The sequence below is a fragment of the Peromyscus leucopus genome, chromosome 5 (genome assembly GCF_004664715.2).
Source record: "Peromyscus leucopus breed LL Stock chromosome 5, UCI_PerLeu_2.1, whole genome shotgun sequence".
Taxonomy (NCBI): domain Eukaryota; kingdom Metazoa; phylum Chordata; class Mammalia; order Rodentia; family Cricetidae; genus Peromyscus; species Peromyscus leucopus.
Genome location: NC_051067.1, coordinates 135,205,072 through 135,222,606, shown reverse-complemented (window position 1 = coordinate 135,222,606; position 17,535 = coordinate 135,205,072). Strand labels below are relative to the sequence as shown.

The 17,535-nt window shown below is 37.6% G+C and overlaps 1 protein-coding gene and 1 long non-coding RNA gene across 3 annotated transcripts in view; one reads left to right on the top strand and one right to left on the bottom strand.

Annotated features, from left to right (window-relative positions):
- Zeb1 (zinc finger E-box binding homeobox 1) overlaps window positions 1-17,535 on the top strand; it is a 174,368-nt gene that overhangs the window by 36,778 nt on the left and 120,055 nt on the right. The window lies entirely within an intron of this gene.
- On the bottom strand, window positions 3,960-11,840 carry LOC119088103. Its single transcript, XR_005091692.1, has 2 exons — window positions 11,770-11,840; window positions 3,960-4,824 (listed from the first exon to the last, which is right to left on the bottom strand). It is a non-coding gene; the product is annotated as an uncharacterized LOC119088103 (long non-coding RNA).

Here is a 17,535-nt window from a genome sequence, read left to right as displayed (position 1 = left end):
TCTAAAAAGTAAGCACAGAATTTGGCAATGTTGGTTCCTTAACAGCCAACTCATTATCAAATGGATCCAATCTAGGTCTAAATAAAGATGCTATCAGTTGGCTCAGATGACCCTTATTTCTCACCCTGTCCAAAAATATCAGCAGAAAAAATGGACCAAAGACCTATTTTAAGAGCTGGAACTCTTAAACTAAGTAAAACATTTAAATATATTGGCACAGTCAAGGACCTACTGAAAGAGACTAGTAGTTTAGGTAGCAATACCAAGAGAAGACAAATGGAACTGAATAAAATTAAAAATAAGTAAGCATGTGAAGTGACTACCTGGGAGTGGGAGGAAGTCTGCTGGTTATGTGTCTGATAGATACTGTCTAGAATACACAAGGAACTAAGAAGCAATTGATGCAGGCTAACTGGAAGATGAGCTAATAATGAATAGTTTTCAAAAGATGGCCTGTGAACATGAAAACTGTTCAATATCTCTTGGAATTAGGGAAAATGTAAATTAAAACTGCAATGAAATTCTATCTCAAAACAAGTAAAATGGCTCTCATTTAAGAAAACAGTAACAAATGCTTGGATGGAGGTGGGGAAAAGAACATTACACAATATTCATTTTTTTTGGATTGTATAATTTACTCTTTTAAATCCAAAGTGAGAAAAATTTAATCCACTTGATCTTCTTGTGAGCAGCACACTTTCCTTTATGGCAGTCCCCCTCAGACCTGCTTCTGTCATATGTGATGTGTTAGCTCAGGGTATGTAGACTGATCCTTGGCACTGGGTACTTACCATACTGGGCTATATAATATTGATTTTTGTGATGTGGGGTCATTCTGCCTCCCCTGAGGCCCACTGACTACTGGAAGAGCACCACTTTAATAATTGTCAGACCCTGTTATAGCCCCCAGCACTACAGCAGATGAATGGATAGGTGAATGATTGATAAAATGGAATACCTACAATGTGTGGTTTCTTTCTTACGACTCAATCATAAAAGCAAAGTTCAAATAATGGGTCATTTACAAAGCAAAAACATTATTTTTAAGATCTTAAATCTCTTAGGAAGATGTCCATTACATTGTACCATTTTGACTGAAATGTCTTAATTAACCATACATTTCCTTTCAGTTTTCAGATTTCTGAGTGTCAATATTTTAGTTTTTGGGTCACACAGACATTACAAACAGATGGAGCCAAAGTGTTTCATTGCCAGCTTAGCTCTTTGACCATGCTCTGACTTGTCATTATTTGGTTCCCTTTCAAACAAACCTATTTACTTGTATTTGTATAATGCCCTGTTAGTTCTTTGAACAGAATTGGTCTGCGTGTGTGCACATATGCATGTGTGTGTGTGTCTGTCTGTCTGTCTGCCTGTGTGTGTGTGTGTCCCACTTTAAATAAGGGTGACAAAGCAAGTAAATGACTGGTTTGGATTGAGATGTTTTAGAATCGTCGTCATACAGAAGGTCACATCTGTCAAGTCACCTGCTGCTGTGCTCATTATCCTGTGGGAGCTTGCTTAAAAAGCTGGACCTTTTCCTTCAGCTCTGCGCTGAACCCCGTAGGCTTGGCTGCATGCTGCTGCCCTGCCTTGCTGCTCTAATGTGTCTTTAAACATTTGCAGGTCAAATGACCCTTTCAGAGGGGTCGTCTGAGACCTTCAGAAAACAGATTTTTACATTACAATTTGTAACAGTAGCAAAAGTACAGTTAGGAAGTAGCAATGAAATCATTTTATCGTAGGGGGTCACCACAACATGAGCTGTATTAAAGGTTACAGCATTAGGAAGGTTGAGAACCACTCCTCTAGAGCTTTTTCAAGAGAAAAGGAAAGCAGAATCAGATCAATAGAAACTTCATTCAGTGCTATAGAATCTCAAATTTCATTTAGAATCTTGTAAAGCTTTGTAAGTGATGTGATTTGCTGTCTGAAGATTTGTAAAATTTAAATTTAAAAACTTAAAAAAACTTTTCTGTTAAAGACGTTATTTTTTTCAGATTTTATAATAGCTTTTATTTAACCTATATATCTCCAATGTGCAATTCAGGCAATAAGCATGCTGAATATATAGCTAGTGTTGTGACGTTTCAGTAGAAAAGCAAAGCACAGTCTCTACCTCTTTGGAGCTGTTCCTCAGTGATATGAACCATTGATTGAGAAGATCAGAATGTGCTCTCCAACTCTACAGAGATTTCTGGGAACAAGATGGACTCAAATCATGGATGTGATTTTTGATTTAAGACTTCCTTATGTTTAAAAGATTGATGATGTAGTGATTAAAGGTGGGTTCAGTCTAACTGAACAAGGATTCTTGCTCCTACTGGAAAGATGATTTTTTTTTTAATTGAAATTGACTACAAACACTTGATAGATGTGTTGGCATTAAATACAGCTAAACTTTTTGTTGACTGTTTTTGCATATTTTACTTTTTGTTGACTGTTTTTGCATATTTTACATTATTTGGCTGCCAAAATATATTTGTTGTACATAATTTAAGGTTATAACTCTAGATTGTTTATTTGAAATCTGGCCTTTTACTAAGGTCCTGAGGTGCATCTTTAAGGTATTGATTTGAGGGGTGTGCATGTGTGTTTTATTGAAAATAGTTTTTCCCCCTCTCTTAATATATCCTGAATATGGCTTTCCTCCCTCTACTCCTCCCAGTTCCTCCCCGTCCCCTCCCATCCAGGTCTGTTTGATAAAACAGAAAGTAATACATTGGCGTTAGACAAAACAAACAGAAGAAAAAGAACCCAGGAGATGGCATACTCAGGAATTCCATAGAAACACTAAACTGGGAGTCATAATATATGAAAAGGACCTAGTGCCGGCCCTGTGCATCCTGCCTCAGTCTCTGTGGGTTCATATGTGTTTTGATTATGTTGATTTAGAGGACCTTTTTCTCTTGGTGCCCTCATTCCCTCCGGCTCCTATACTCTTTCTGCCTCTTCTTTTGTAGAATTCCCTGACATTGGGGAGGAATTTGATAGAGACATCTCATTTAGAATTGAGTGTTCCAAGGTCTCTGGTTCTCTGCATATTGTCTGGCTGTGGATCTCTGTGTTGGTTCCCATCTGCTGCAGGAGGAAGTTTCTCTGATGATGGCTGAGCAAGGCACTGCTCTATGAGTATGAGAAGTCATTAGGAGTCATTTTATTGCTATGTGTTTTTCTTTCTTTCATTAGAGCAATAATATTTGGTTTTACCCTAGGTTCCTGGGCCACGTTGTCTCAGGTTCTTGGTCACCCAAGCAGTATCTAGTATGGGTTCCATCCCATGGAGCGGGCCTTCAGTCGAGTCAGATAGTGGCTGGTAACTCCCACAAGCTTTGTGCCACCATTGCACTAGCATTTCTTGTAAGGACACCATTGTCCTTTCAAGGGTTTGTGGTGGGTTACATTTCTCTTTTGGTAGAGTGCAGAGTACATTCCTGTGCCAAAGATGCTAGAACATGGGGTGAAGGCCCTTTGTAGGCACCAGCTCTGTTTCTGTTCACTGAGTTGTGTAGGTGCTGTCTTCAGCAATGGGGCCTTGTCAGATTGTGGAGAGCAGCTTATAGTCTTGGCGGCAGCCTGCTTTGTTTGGGGATTCCCATTGGATCCTTTTGGCCAACAACTCAATTAGATGTAACCTAGTCCTAGAGAAACTTCATTTGGTGACAAGATATGGCCAGTTGGGGCTCTGTATTCCCCCATTATTTGGTGATTGCCTTTATATATGCAAATGTAGGCATTTATAGCTTTAAACTAGTTGGCCATTATTTTTTAGGCATTCTGTGTATGAAGCTGTTTTGCCTTTTCTTCTCAGTAACAGTTGGAACTTTTAACATGTCTGTTAAAAAGGTACTTGGGAGCTGTCTGCTTTGTCCAGCAAATGAGCACTGGTAAATCTGAGGACTGTCACATGTTCCCACTTCCAAGTCTCTGCTCAAGCTCCTCTGCCTTGATTGCCACAGCTTAGCTCTTTCTCTGCTCTGAATTCTGTGACCACTACTAAAGCCACATTTGACAGTCTACCATTTCCTTCCTCCACAAAATAGGAAGTTGCCAGGAAAAAAAAAGCCTTCGAAGTTTAAGTCATCTTTGTTACCTGTTTTCTCTCTATAGTCAGTTGATAAGTTTTGATAATTCTTTGGATTCCCATCTCACTACTGTCCAACAAGAGGTAAACTGTCCAAACACCAGCTAACATAATCTTCCCGAGTTACTCGTTTGGTTTTTGATCTGAGAGTGAAAAGAGCATCCTTTGAGGTTGGCAGACCCCCAGTGTGTGGCTGATGCTGAAATACCTGCAGCTCCTCCATGCTTCTGCTTTCTGCCACACCGTCTTCTTTGTTCTCAAAGTAGTTTTTTTTAAACTTGTAAAAATGTGAGTTATTTTAAGGCCTACCAAAGATCGTGGTGACATCTTTCCTCTTGTCCAACTTGTGTCCTCTTCCCTGTCTTTCTTGGTTGGTACCACTAACTAAAGTACTCTATTCTCCTGGTTTATACTGCTCATTGAACTGGAATAAGCCTTCTGTGGTACCTGAAAACATGGAAGTTGTTTTCCCTTTGAGATTCTGGGAAGACATAATGTACTATGCCCCTTTCTCTCAACACTGAGAAGAGCTTACCATGTAGAGTAAGTGCTCAAATACTGATGCTTATTGTAGACTTTTTGCATAAATTGTATTGCTTTTCTCTACACAAGAAGGGATAAAATATGTATCTTTCTTCAATTCTTTATTGGCTCAGGATCTCCTTATTTCTGTTTCCATCTGCTTCTGAGTAGTGGGCACACTGGAGAATGGCTGTAGGCTTCTGGATTGGTTGCATGTGCTTTGGAGAAGGAAGTTAGGTTGTTACTGAACTTTCAAAACTCCAGTTTTGCCAGGTGTGGTGGCACATGCCTGCAATCCCAACACCCAGAAAGCCCAGGCAAGAGGATCACAGTGAATTCTAGGCCAGAATAGGTATATATAGAATTCCTGGCCAGCCTGCTCTAGACTGAAACCCTTTCTCAAAACAACAACAAAACCCACCAGATTTTAAAAAGGAAACTATTTTCTTTTTCTTACTATAGATGGTAAGATGGTGTTGCTGTTAGTGTGCCGCATATGTGTCTGTGATCTTTGTATTTAATTTAGTTCTTTCTAACATGGAACTAATTCTATTGAGCTATACACACATATGCATATACATTTATAGACACATGGGCATATAAAACACTGAGGTCACTTCATGATCAAATAGAATATAAGTCAAATACCTTAAGCACATATATTTTTGGTACCATATGATAATCTTTTGTCTTTTAAAATAATAGATGGCCAGAATGTTGCATGCCTTTTGGGTTTGCAGCCTTTGATGGTATAGAGGCTGAAAGTGGTGAGTGTGGTGTGTATCCCAGCACTGACTGGTTCACCATTGCTCTTTGTTCACAGACGGTCTGGTGATGTTAGATAGTGCCTGATGAGTGCTCTTTCGAGACACATGAGACAGAAAACATGCTGCACTTTACTAGAAATGTCTGCGTCAATACAGTGAAGTAGTAATTGAACTAACAGGCACCTCTTTTTTATTGTAAGTAAGTCTAAACCAGGGCTTCTCAAACTCCTCACACTCAAGCTCCTTTTCACTCAAGATGTGTTTATGTGACTGCAGGCTTATATGCATGTAAAATAGGCATATAGTTCAAGCACTGATACTCATGAATACATCTTCAACAGTTCTTTGATGTACTTGTAATTTTTCTTTTGTTAAAGATAAAAGCAAATATGCATACTAATGAGATGGGTGTACTTGTTTATTTTTTTTCCTTAAAAATTAAATTCTGGTTAAATATTTGATACTGCAGAACAGAGAACATAGTCGCAGTTTTTCAGAGTTGATTGATGGTTTGATTTTGTAATTATCAATGCTGAGCATGCCATTCACATCAATACCTAATACAGAATGGCTAAAGTAAGCTTAAGAGAACTTCAGAAAATACTGGAAATTCTGTTCTAATCCCAAGCCTGAAAACTCAACAGCAACACAAATAGTAATTTAAAACTTAAACATTCTTAACACAATGCATTCCAAAGATATATGTACTTGATACATGCTGAGGAATGGTAGTAGGAAAATATTTAAAAGTCTTTGTTTTCTGTACGAGCAGGAAACAGTAAGCTGTTTGTCATGAGTCTGGAGTCTGCACTGAAACATTTCCAGCAGTATGGAGGGCCCTGCAAGCATGGCATGCACAGTGCAAAGTGCACACACTGTGTGTTCAGAGCTGCAGTGCTGTTGTGAGATGCAGCACAGGCGAGGGCTGCCAGAACACCTTGACTTTGTGACAGTGTGATTTCTAATTAACTTGTAATATTTACACATTCAGAAACTTGATTGTTGCTAATTTTTATAGCTCCCACATTCAGTTATCTGCTCCATCTGGAGTCACAACTCAGTTTTGGAGCTGGGACCCAGTGTTTCAAGATTTTCTTCTTATATCTGAACAGTAAAGTCTTTAGACCTTTGGTTTTGTTTTGTTTTGTTTTTGTCTTTTGAGGGGCCCACCACCCAGCTCCCAAATAAATCACACATGGAGGCTTATTCTTATGAATGCCCAGCCCTAGCTTGGCTTGTTTCTTGCTAGCTTTGCTTAAATTATCCCATCTACCTTTTGCCTCTAGGCTTTTCCCATTCTCTTACTTCTGTAAATCTTACTTTTACTCCAAATGGCTTGCTGTGTAGCTGGGTGGATGGCCCCTGGAGTCCTCCTTCTCTGGCTACTTCTCTCCTCCCAGATTTCTCCTTCTAAGTATTCTCTCTGCCTTCCAACGCCACCTATCCTTTCTCCTGCCTTGCTATTGACCATTCAAATCTTTATTAGACCATCAGGTGTTTTAGACAGGCACAGTAACACAGCTTAACAGAGTTAAACAAATGCAACATGAACAAAAGTAGCATATCTTAAATTAATATTCTGTTACAGACCTTCTCTTGCTGTTCAGGTGCACATATAAAATACAAATATGCATTATATTGAGAGATTATATGTCACCTGAAGCAGTAAGATCTTTGTTTTTCCAATACTGTATGTGCTTAAAATTTAGATACACACACACACACACACACACACACACACACACACACACACGATAAAATAGGGTACCAAGAGTGAAAGAGAAATGGATGTGAAGCCATGGAAATTTTAGAGAATTCCATTTTATGAGTTTTTCTTTCTCTAGCTTTATGGATTATATGATTTGCACTTCCTAAGGCTTATGGGCTATCTGAAAATGTAATATTAGCATGGATGTTAAAATGTTGAAATTTCTACTATTCCTTCCCATGGTGTCTTTTTCTTAATTGCAGTAAATATAACATGTGTTGTTCTTAGGAGTCTTAATTTGATAACTGTGTGACTTTGGGCTAACAATGGCAGGTTTCTGGGTTTATTTATTTATTTATAAAATGAAGAGGTGGTATTAAACTTTAAAACTCTTATACGTGTATTAGAAATGTTCGACTACATGTAAGCACATGCATGTATATGCTAGTCTTATGGGACTCACCTGCTGAAATATGAAGCAGCCTTCTTGTGTATGTGTGCTAGCGGGAGTCATGCATTCCTGATCTTGTTTATGTCAGAGAGCTTTGTCAGTTTTGTGTCTTGTATTAAAAGTGAACTTATGGCCATGAGGACTGTGATCATTAGAGTGAGTGAACATGTTTAGAAGTGTGTCCCCTGCTGAAAGCAGGGCTTTGAGGGAGTGGGGGGGGGGTATGGGGGCATGGCTCCATACACTATCTCTTCTTTTGGCTGAGGAATTTCTCTTTGATCTTCCAGACTGAGGACATGAATACTTGCAAAGCCATATTCTGTGTTCATTCCATCACTGTTTGCTTTGTGGACTTTATTAAACTAAATAAAAAAAAAAAAGAACCAAGATGGTTCTTGGTATAAATTAGGTTTCTCAAATTGGCTTCATATGTCATCAACCTCTTCAAAACACTTGTATTGCTCCAGTGGTGTGTGTGTGTGTGTGTGTGTGTGTGTGTGTGTGTGTGTGTGTGTGTGTGTTGGAAATTCAGTCATTCATGGAACATACTTCACACACGTGTGTGTTTCAATGTGCTTGTTTCTGTGGTGGATTCCAGTCATCTGTACAGCATACTTCACACACACGTGTCCCATTAAATTTTGCATTATAAACCCCTTAAGAAAAGAACTTTTCCTTTTGTAGGTCCATAACACCTGAGAAATAACTTTGTTAGTCTCTGAATAGTTTGTACTGTTGAGGTTTTTTGGTAGAATGTGCTGTTCTTAGGATAGCAAAGTTTTTGGAGGTAAATATGATTAACTCTACTGAGGTCCTGTGTCTAAAGTCCATTTCTTTTGGTTTGGTTATAAGCTGATTGAATCTATAGCCTCTCTTACATAATACCTTTATAGCAATTTCGGGTTATAATACAGGAACATTGGATGAGTGGAAGGATGTGTGCATGGTGGATGACTGGATGGATAGATGGGTATGTGGATGAGTATGTAGAAGGATGTATGGATGAATGTGTAGATGAGTGGATGGATGTGCATCTGCATGATTTTTCATAGAACCTGAGATTTGAGGTCCTTTAGCTGTCTAGATATATGCACTTAATTTTGGGTCTACTGTAGTTGATATTCAGAAAGGTTTTTTTGATATTAAGAAAGTTTTTAATCAGTCATTTTTAATATGAAAATCATCAAAACAAATTGAACAACTGAGTAATAATAAAGACCAATAAAGATCAGAGAACATACAAGATTGGCAGACTCTCCAAAGAATTTAATTAATACTAATTAAATGGGCAAGGGCATGGAAAGTGGACTAAAGCTCTTTTTATAATTGCAAATGGATAACCATATTATTTTCAATGGTAAGATGATATTTTCAGCCAATCCTATGTCTGCAGTGTAACTTTGAATTTCTTTATGGTACATAGTACTTCAAGTAGTTGATGACTTAAAGAGTATTTTGTAAAAATGAATGTTACAGTCAACCTGTTTCCAAACATTATGAATCGCTCTTAGGTAAAGGCAATATTTGGTGGCATTTAACTTTGTGATTTAATAATTTATTGCATCATCAAATAAATGCCATCTTTATTGTATGTTTGGAATGAGTGTGGGGACCTTCAGGCGAGAGGCTGAAACTTAGCTAACAATTCTCTGGAGATATAGCAAGTTTCAGTTTGGGGTCATAGCATTTCTTCTCAAATATAATATGATTGCCTGAAAGGAGGTAGACCATGTATTTTTTTCCAGTTCAGTGTTATTGCTCATTATCAGCTGGTGGACATGGGAACAACTTAATAAAGTTTGGGTAATTTAGTTTTCAGTTTAAATTCTCAACTGGCAATTGGCCGAAAATTCCCATCTGAAGAAGGGAGCACCCAAATGCATTTTGGTTACTGTCTACTCGGCATAGGAGGGCACCATCAAGAATAATGGAGAGACTAGCACCCAAAGGAAACCAATGGTAAGAATTTTCTCTTCACTAACATGTGCATTTATGTATATAACACATATATATTTAAAATAAAATTTTAGAGTGTTTTTATTCTAGGACATATGACCAAATGTGTGAGTCTTACATGTCTGTTATACTTTTATAGGATACATGCAGAGAACAGTCTCACAAGAGATTTTATACATGCAATGTCGAGAAAACTAAGAAAATGTGCAAACAGTCTATATGGTTCATACAAAGTTGAACAAGTTTAGTTTTTGTAGTTTTACTGTACCTAATTATCTTTAAAATAACATGTTATAAATATTGCTTGAATGAAGTTAAGTTTTAAGAATATTTATACCAAACTGAATTTTTCTATATAATTTCTGGGTATTTCTCAAACTAGTCATAAAGTTTATAATAAGAGTTTCTTTTTACTTTGATAGAAAAATAATATAAACAAAGAAAAAGTCTATTTACCTTAAAAATTCTGCTATAGAAGTTAGGTATGGTAGTGCACACCATAATCCAAGCACTCTTGAGACTGAGGCAGGAGAATTGAGAATTTGAGGTCAACAAATCTCAAAGAGTTTTAGGTAACAAAATGCTACCCAAAACTGTTTCTATACATTGAAGATTGCTATTACATCTTTATATAAAATACTAATTTTAAAAAATTATTTCTATAACCAAAATGAGCCAAACGATCTATTTATACCACCTAACTTTGGTGATAAAATCAGACATCTTTGTCCTATCTTTTTATGTTCACACTGAAACAAGAGCCCCAGTTTGCATCATTTTGATATGCTGCAAATGAACTTAAACAATTTTTTAGAATGTAATTGGTGTCTACACATCTCTTCATATGGATATATCCATCCTGTTGGACTCTAGGTGTTTTGGTTTAACTTTGGGTAGGAATGAGAGCCAGCTTTTATCAAAACTTACATTACTGTCTCCATGGACATAATAATTTTATGATACCTAGATAATAACTAATAAAGACCAGAATACTAATACTGCACAGTAATTCAGTTGACTGTTTTGCTATCAAACTTAGGATTTTTGAGACAAATAGTTTGAGTATTTTTTTTTACTTAACTAGAGATGTGAAAATTTTATTAATTGAATCTTGCTATGATTTTAGCCATTTCACAGCTTAATGACAGCTGTATCAGAATTACCCCTTGTGACAAGCATCTGCCTCAGTATCTCTCATGCAGTCATTAGATGTTGCCATGCCCTGAGTACTAGATCACATCTACCCTCAGTCCAAAGGTAGAATTGTAGTTGCAGACAGTCCCATGAGAAAGCATACGTTGCTGTGAGCAGAGTAGCAGTAAAGTTGGGATATAAATAAACCATGTTTTTAAAAATGAAACAATAACTTGTTTCTGAACTTTTATTTTATAACCCTACTAATTGAACATCTTTTAAATAAAACCTTGGAAGATTCAGTTCTGACCATGGAGACATATGTTGTTATACTTCTAGTATAGTCTCTTAAATTTCTTAAGCATTTACAACAGAGACTTGTGAAAGCCAAATTCTTAGGTGAGAATTTCATATGTGGGAGAATTCATACTAGATGCTTCAGTATTTCAGAACTGAACAGAGAACTCCCAAGTTCTTCAATTGATAGAAAGTTATATGCAGACATTTTTAAAGTATGATTTCTTCATAAATTTTATCCCTGTTAAAAATGTAAAATTTATGTTCTTACACATGTATTTTAAGATTTTTGCATCATTAAGTTTTGAAAAATAAAATATTAGGCCATTTGAATGTCTGAAGTTGGTGCTTCTATAATAATACAGTCTCATTTACAGGAGACACTAGTGATTTTTGAAAAATAATCAAGTTAGTTGTTTTCATATGTAGATCATGAAGATTTTAAAAACTCTGGTCAACCTAGGTGTTAATTTTACCATGTATTAATTGTACTTACACTGGCACTGAATGTGCTACTTGCATGTTCATATGGAGCTATCAAATTCAAGTAATTAGCCTTTTCTCTGAACCGTTATAAACTATGCATCAATATCGTGAACTAGTCATCTCAAATATGAAACTAATATCAGAAAAGTTCATGTTTTTAGAACTAATAATCTTTCTCTAATTTACCACTGAAATATTTAAACATTTAAACATGAAATAAGACAAATATTTTTCAAGTAGTAAAATCCAACTTAATTTTTTCCTGAAAATTATGTGATTGTCTCTGCATGTACTCAGATGTCAACAAGCTGTCTCCTAAGTACTCTGATTTGAAGATGTCAGTGCAGAGATAGAGAAGTCCTACCTGTTACTGTGGGAGAGAGAGCTTCCTTGAGGGGTGTCTCGGGGGAAATGGAAACATTCTTGGCTGTGTAGCGTGCCTTGTGATGTCCAGAACATTCCGTATTCTTTGACCACTCCTTTGGGTTCTGTGAGTTAGGTTTAACTGATCTAAGGTGTCAAGTAGAGAGTTTCACTACATGAAGGAACTTGAAACACCAAGGTATAAGAGAGTAATGAGGAGAGAACATGATCAACGTATAGTGAATGCCTAGCTGAAGAGTCCCAATGAGCCCCTTTCCTTTGTCAGTTGAATGTGCAGTAAGCATCTTTCTAAAGCACTGTTGCACACACCGCTCTGACGGGGGTGATGCATAGCCTCTCTGTTGAAATGCTTATTAATGAATCCTGAAGCACGCAAAGGCTATTAGGAATCTTTTAGGGTATCTCTAGTGCAGCAAATACAGTGTGTGTTTTAATAGCCTCTCTCTGGATCTTTGAAGCTTCTCCTGTCAGAAGAAATAAGTTGCAACTAAAAATTGTGTGGAACTGGGAGTTTAAATTCTTGCTGCTATGAACCACAAGGGTTTATTTCAAAGTTCTGTCCTATCTTTAAAGTTAATATCCTGGCAATATACTGTCCATATGTTAAATTTTATGCAAGGTAGATGTTACCAGATACATTAAACTGCCACTTACAGTTTATCTAATAGAACAAATCCCAGTTAGCATCAGATGACCACTCAGTGGCAACCTGCTGTGTGTTGGACATCGCACTCGACACTGGGGGCTCATGCTAAGACTGTGATCCTCAGGTTGTAGTTGAATACAGAACATAGACATTGAGCAGATAATTACCCACCCAGTGTCTTGTGGCATTATAAAAACGAGTGGTGGTGCACGCCTTTAATCCCAGCACTCGGGAGGCAGAGGCAGGTGGATCTCTGTGAGTTCAAGGCCAGCCTTGTCTACAGAGCAAGATCCAGGAAAGGCGCAAAGCCACACAGAGAAACCTGTCTCGAAAAAAACAAACAAACAAAAAACCGAAGTCCTTTCTTAATGTACCTCAGGAATTGATCCTCTAGTGTGTTAGTAATTTAACTAATGAATAAACTAATAATTCACCTTCCTCCTATAATGGGCTTCAGTTTGGCATTAAAAAAATTGGCAAGAAGTCTTTAAAAGTGTTTCTTAGAAAGCAAAAACAGTCTTCTTATGTGTGTGTATATTGTTTAATACGAGAAACTGCTATGGAAGGTACTTAAAAACATATGTGGACTGCCACATGGACTGCCTGTCATGTGTGTCATTCACTTCAAACTCAGAACGCCTATCGGGTATTATACATTAGACATGTCATTTAAGAAAGCTATTCCAGGCAGTTTTACATAAGCACTTCCACACTGTAGTTAAGAAGTTGGTCTCTAGATCAGACTAGATTTGTTATTAACACCTACACTTGGAAGGTTCACAGCCTTAAGAGTTCCCTGTGATTCTGTTTCCTTCTCTCTAAAATGGAACAGTATACATCATACAGAAAACTAGATTTGTTTTATATGTATGTATGTATGTATGTATATATACACACATACATGTACACATATATGCATATACATATATAGAGAGAGCTTGGAATAGTACTTTACATGTAGAATGTGCTAAGCATGGCTTCATATGTTTCTATTCACAACAGTAATAATAATGATAATTCTGTTATCAACAGTGTTCCACCTGGGTTGGGGAATGTAGCTCAATGCAGAGTGCTTCCCTAACATGCACAAAGGTCTAGGCTAAATCCCCAACACCAGAAATTATGTTCTGCCTGATTGACAAAGTTAAGCCACCTGAAATAATTACAGAATAGATGGCTTTGTGTGAGGTGTATGCTGTCATTTACTCCAAAGAATTCACCTCTAATACATAGATCATAATCATTACCAAGACCTGTTACCCATTATTGCTGTGGAATAGAGGTCAGGAGAATTTCACTCAGTCTGGTTCCTCTTTAACTGCAGTTCAGAAGCTGCTCTAAAGAGGCCTCCATAACTGCATCTCTAGGACCAAGGTGAAATTAGCATTTAGCCCAAGACTCTTGAGTATCCCAGCCACATTAGAGTGGTCCTTTTTCTCATCTAAGAAGGAATGTCAAACACCTGTTATTTGTCTTGTGAAAGATAAACCCAAGTATTGTGAGTTTGTGAATGAAAAGATTGTGCTGAATACCACCCCCATGAAAACCCCAATACAGCATCTTTTCATCAGTAGTTCCAACTTGTACTATGGATTTGCAATCCTAAAAGGACATGATGCTTGTATATATTATTGGAAAACAAAGTATTCTCTTAGCATAGTACTATGTTACCATGAGAATTGATGTTTAAGTTGTAAGGCTTTCTATACATAGATCTATTAAGTTGATTCATTCCTACATAGATATATTCAGACTTAAGTGATTTTTTTCCCCAAGTAATGCATTTGTTGAAAACCAATTTCAGGATGAAATTTCAGATGACACTTACTTTGAATTGTGATTCTGTGGCTTTGAAGCTTATATATGCAAAAAGAGAACTTATATAGTGAATTAACTCAATTGTTTTAAGTACAAATATTTTTATTTAAATAATAAAAATAGGGGCTGGAGAGATAGCTCAGCAGTTAAAAGCACTTGTTGCTCTTGCAGAGGACCCAGGTTCAAGTCTCAGCTCCCTATGGTGCCTTACAACAGGCTGTAACTCCAGTTCCTGGGGTTACATGACCTCTTCTGACTTCTGCAGACACCAAGCACACATATGGTGCACATACATACATACATACATACATACATAAGTATGTACATACATGCATACAGACAAAACATTCATATGTAAAATATATCTAAAATGTGTAATACATAAAAAAATCCTAAATTTATATCATATAATCTAGTATATCTTTTGGTTTGCAATGTAGAAATCTTTCTCTCATTGTAAGATACTAAGTGAAAGACATTTCAATACAGTCTCGGCCTCCACTGTTAGTTCTAATGCAGTCTGTGTCTACTGGGGACTTACTTACCTTTTGCATATACCCTTGCTCTTTTAAAAGAAGACAGGCATTTAAAGAACCTGAAGCGTGAATTATGAGCTCTGGGATCTGGTTTCTGCCCTGCTACAAATGAATATAAAGTAGGAATATTCTGAGAGTATTAGTCTTCTAACATGTTAATTCTCTTGTTATTTACAGAATGTGTGTATTTCTGTCTTGGACACACACACTGGCATCCCCAGTTCTCCACATTAATGAAAAGCTATGAAGCTACCAGTTGTTTCCAGATTTATTAGTAAAGAATCCTGTCCTGAAAAATAACATGCATTCATGCTATCAAATGGAAATACCTTATTGGCTTTTACATATATTATTTCAGAGCTTCCCAAATATCCCAACATGAATCATCTGTTTGCAGTTTACAGCCTTTGGGCCTGTTTACTGGGATTGAATATAGTGTTTCTGTTTTTATGTTTTTATTAGAATATTAATTATACACAATAATGAGCTTTATTATAGCATTTCATGCATGTATAGATATATTTTGATCATATTCACCCCAGTTACCCTCTCTTTCCGTGTGTGTGTGTGTGTGTGTGTGTGTGTGTGTGTGTGTGTGTTTAATACAATTGCTTATAATACACATGCTTATTTACAAGAGCTTGATCAGCCTCTATGGCTATATGACTAAACAAAATGTCTCTCTTTTCCCCAGCAAACATTAACTGCCAGTGATCCTCAAGGAGGGATGAGGTCTTGTGGCCTTCTTAATCCTAACAACCTCAAGGGGGGAGGGGCTGTGATGGAGAGGAGCAGGGTTTTGTGAAGGGCATGTGTAGGTAGTCACAGCTGGTGCAAATTTGGGAGTGCAGTGGCCACATCCTTCTACAACACTATCCCTGTTCCTTCCTCTGGCTTTACCTTCTTCTGACTCCTCTTCCGCAGGGTTTCCTGACCTTTGCAACAGTGTTAGGTAGGTGCTCCATGTGAGGCTGAGTATTCAATAGCCACTTACTCTCAACATTTTGGCTAGTTATGAGCCTCTTTCCTAACCACTGTACACTGCAAAAAGAAGCTTCCCTAACCAGAGCTGGCAGCAACAGTAGTGTATGGATACACACTCATACACACACACTCATACACACACACACATGCACGCACACATATACACACTCACACATACATAAACATACACCCACATATGTGTATGCATATATATGTGTGTGTGTATGTATGTATATATGACTGTTTGACAGAGACATCATATCCACTTAGCAGTACAGGAGCACTAGATTCCCTACCTACCAGGGTCTATATCCTCCCTAGCCATGGGCTTTTTACCAGGTTTCCAGTATCAAAAATGAATTCCCTCCTGTGGAGCAAGCCTCGAATCCAATTAGAAAATATCCGGTTATCCCCTCAACAGTCACAACACTGTTACATCCATAGGTCTAAGTTTACTTGGCAGGTCAGTAGTGTAAGGCACACCCTCCAGCTGAGAAAGACTGTTGAAGACAGTTCTCCACAGTAGTTCACTCACGCAGCTCATCTCACTCTGTGACGCTAGCCAGCAGAGAAGAGGCTTCCAGTTCAGTCCTAGACTGATCTTTCTATGTCCTACACCCAAAGCGTGTGGTATCTTCACCAGCTAATTATCGTGGGAAATCAGCAGTGGCAGTGGCCTGTGTTGTTTGGGAGACCTCAAGGGCCTCTCTGGTCAACAAACTCTTAGGGAAGCTCCTTTCCTGGTACCAAGGTTTTCATTTAACAACCTTACAGATTCTGGGAGCATCTTTATTCACCCAGGGATCCTCTGTTCAAACTTAATTTTTTTCCTAATTAGCTTACAAAATAGCAGATTTTCTTAGGGCTTTTTCATATAATTTTGGCTGACCTTCCTCCCATTATCTTCTCCACCTTATCTCCCTGCAGCACAAGCCCTCTGAAGCCTTTTAACCCTCATCCCCATCCATCTTAATATTTCATTTCTTCTGCTGTCCTGTTCTCCCTCAAAGCTCCTCCTTCCCTCCCCTCCCCTCCTCTTCCCTCCCCTCCCCTTTCCCCTTCTAGTTTCCTGACCCCTGCAGATATCCTCACTCTGACAAATACATGCGTGTGAAAATTAAATTAGAAGTTAGAATCCATGTACAAGAGAGAATAGTTGTGCATTTGCCCTTGTGAACCTGAGCTGTGTCACTTAATATAACATTTTCAAGCTTCATTTGCCTGAAATTTTTTATCATTTCACTTTTCTTTATGGCAGAATAAAAGTTTGTTGTGCATATTTTGTTGTATCACATTTTCATAATTCATCAGTTGGTGGACATCTAGGCTGCTTCAGTTTTCTTGCTGAATAAAGCAGCAATAAATATGGATGTGCAAGTTATCTGTGTGGTGGGATACACAGTCATTGGGCATATACCAAGGGTCATATAGCTGGGTTGTACGGTAGTTCTGTCTTTAGATTTTAGGAATCCTCTGCACTGGTTTCTATGGTGGCTGTACTAGTTTGCACGCCTGCTCACAGTGTACCCACACTACCGCCAGAATTTGCTGTCATTGTTTTTGACCTTAGCTATTCTGACTAGGATGAGATAGCATCTCAAAATGGTTTTAATTCACATTTATGTGATGGCTATAGACGTTCAACACTTTTCATAAAGGAGATGTAAAAGTTCTTTAGTATAATTTTGAGATTGTTTTTTTCTATTGATTAGGATTCTTTTGTTCTAATAATAAATTGTTAAAGATAGCAGACTGTTTTCAC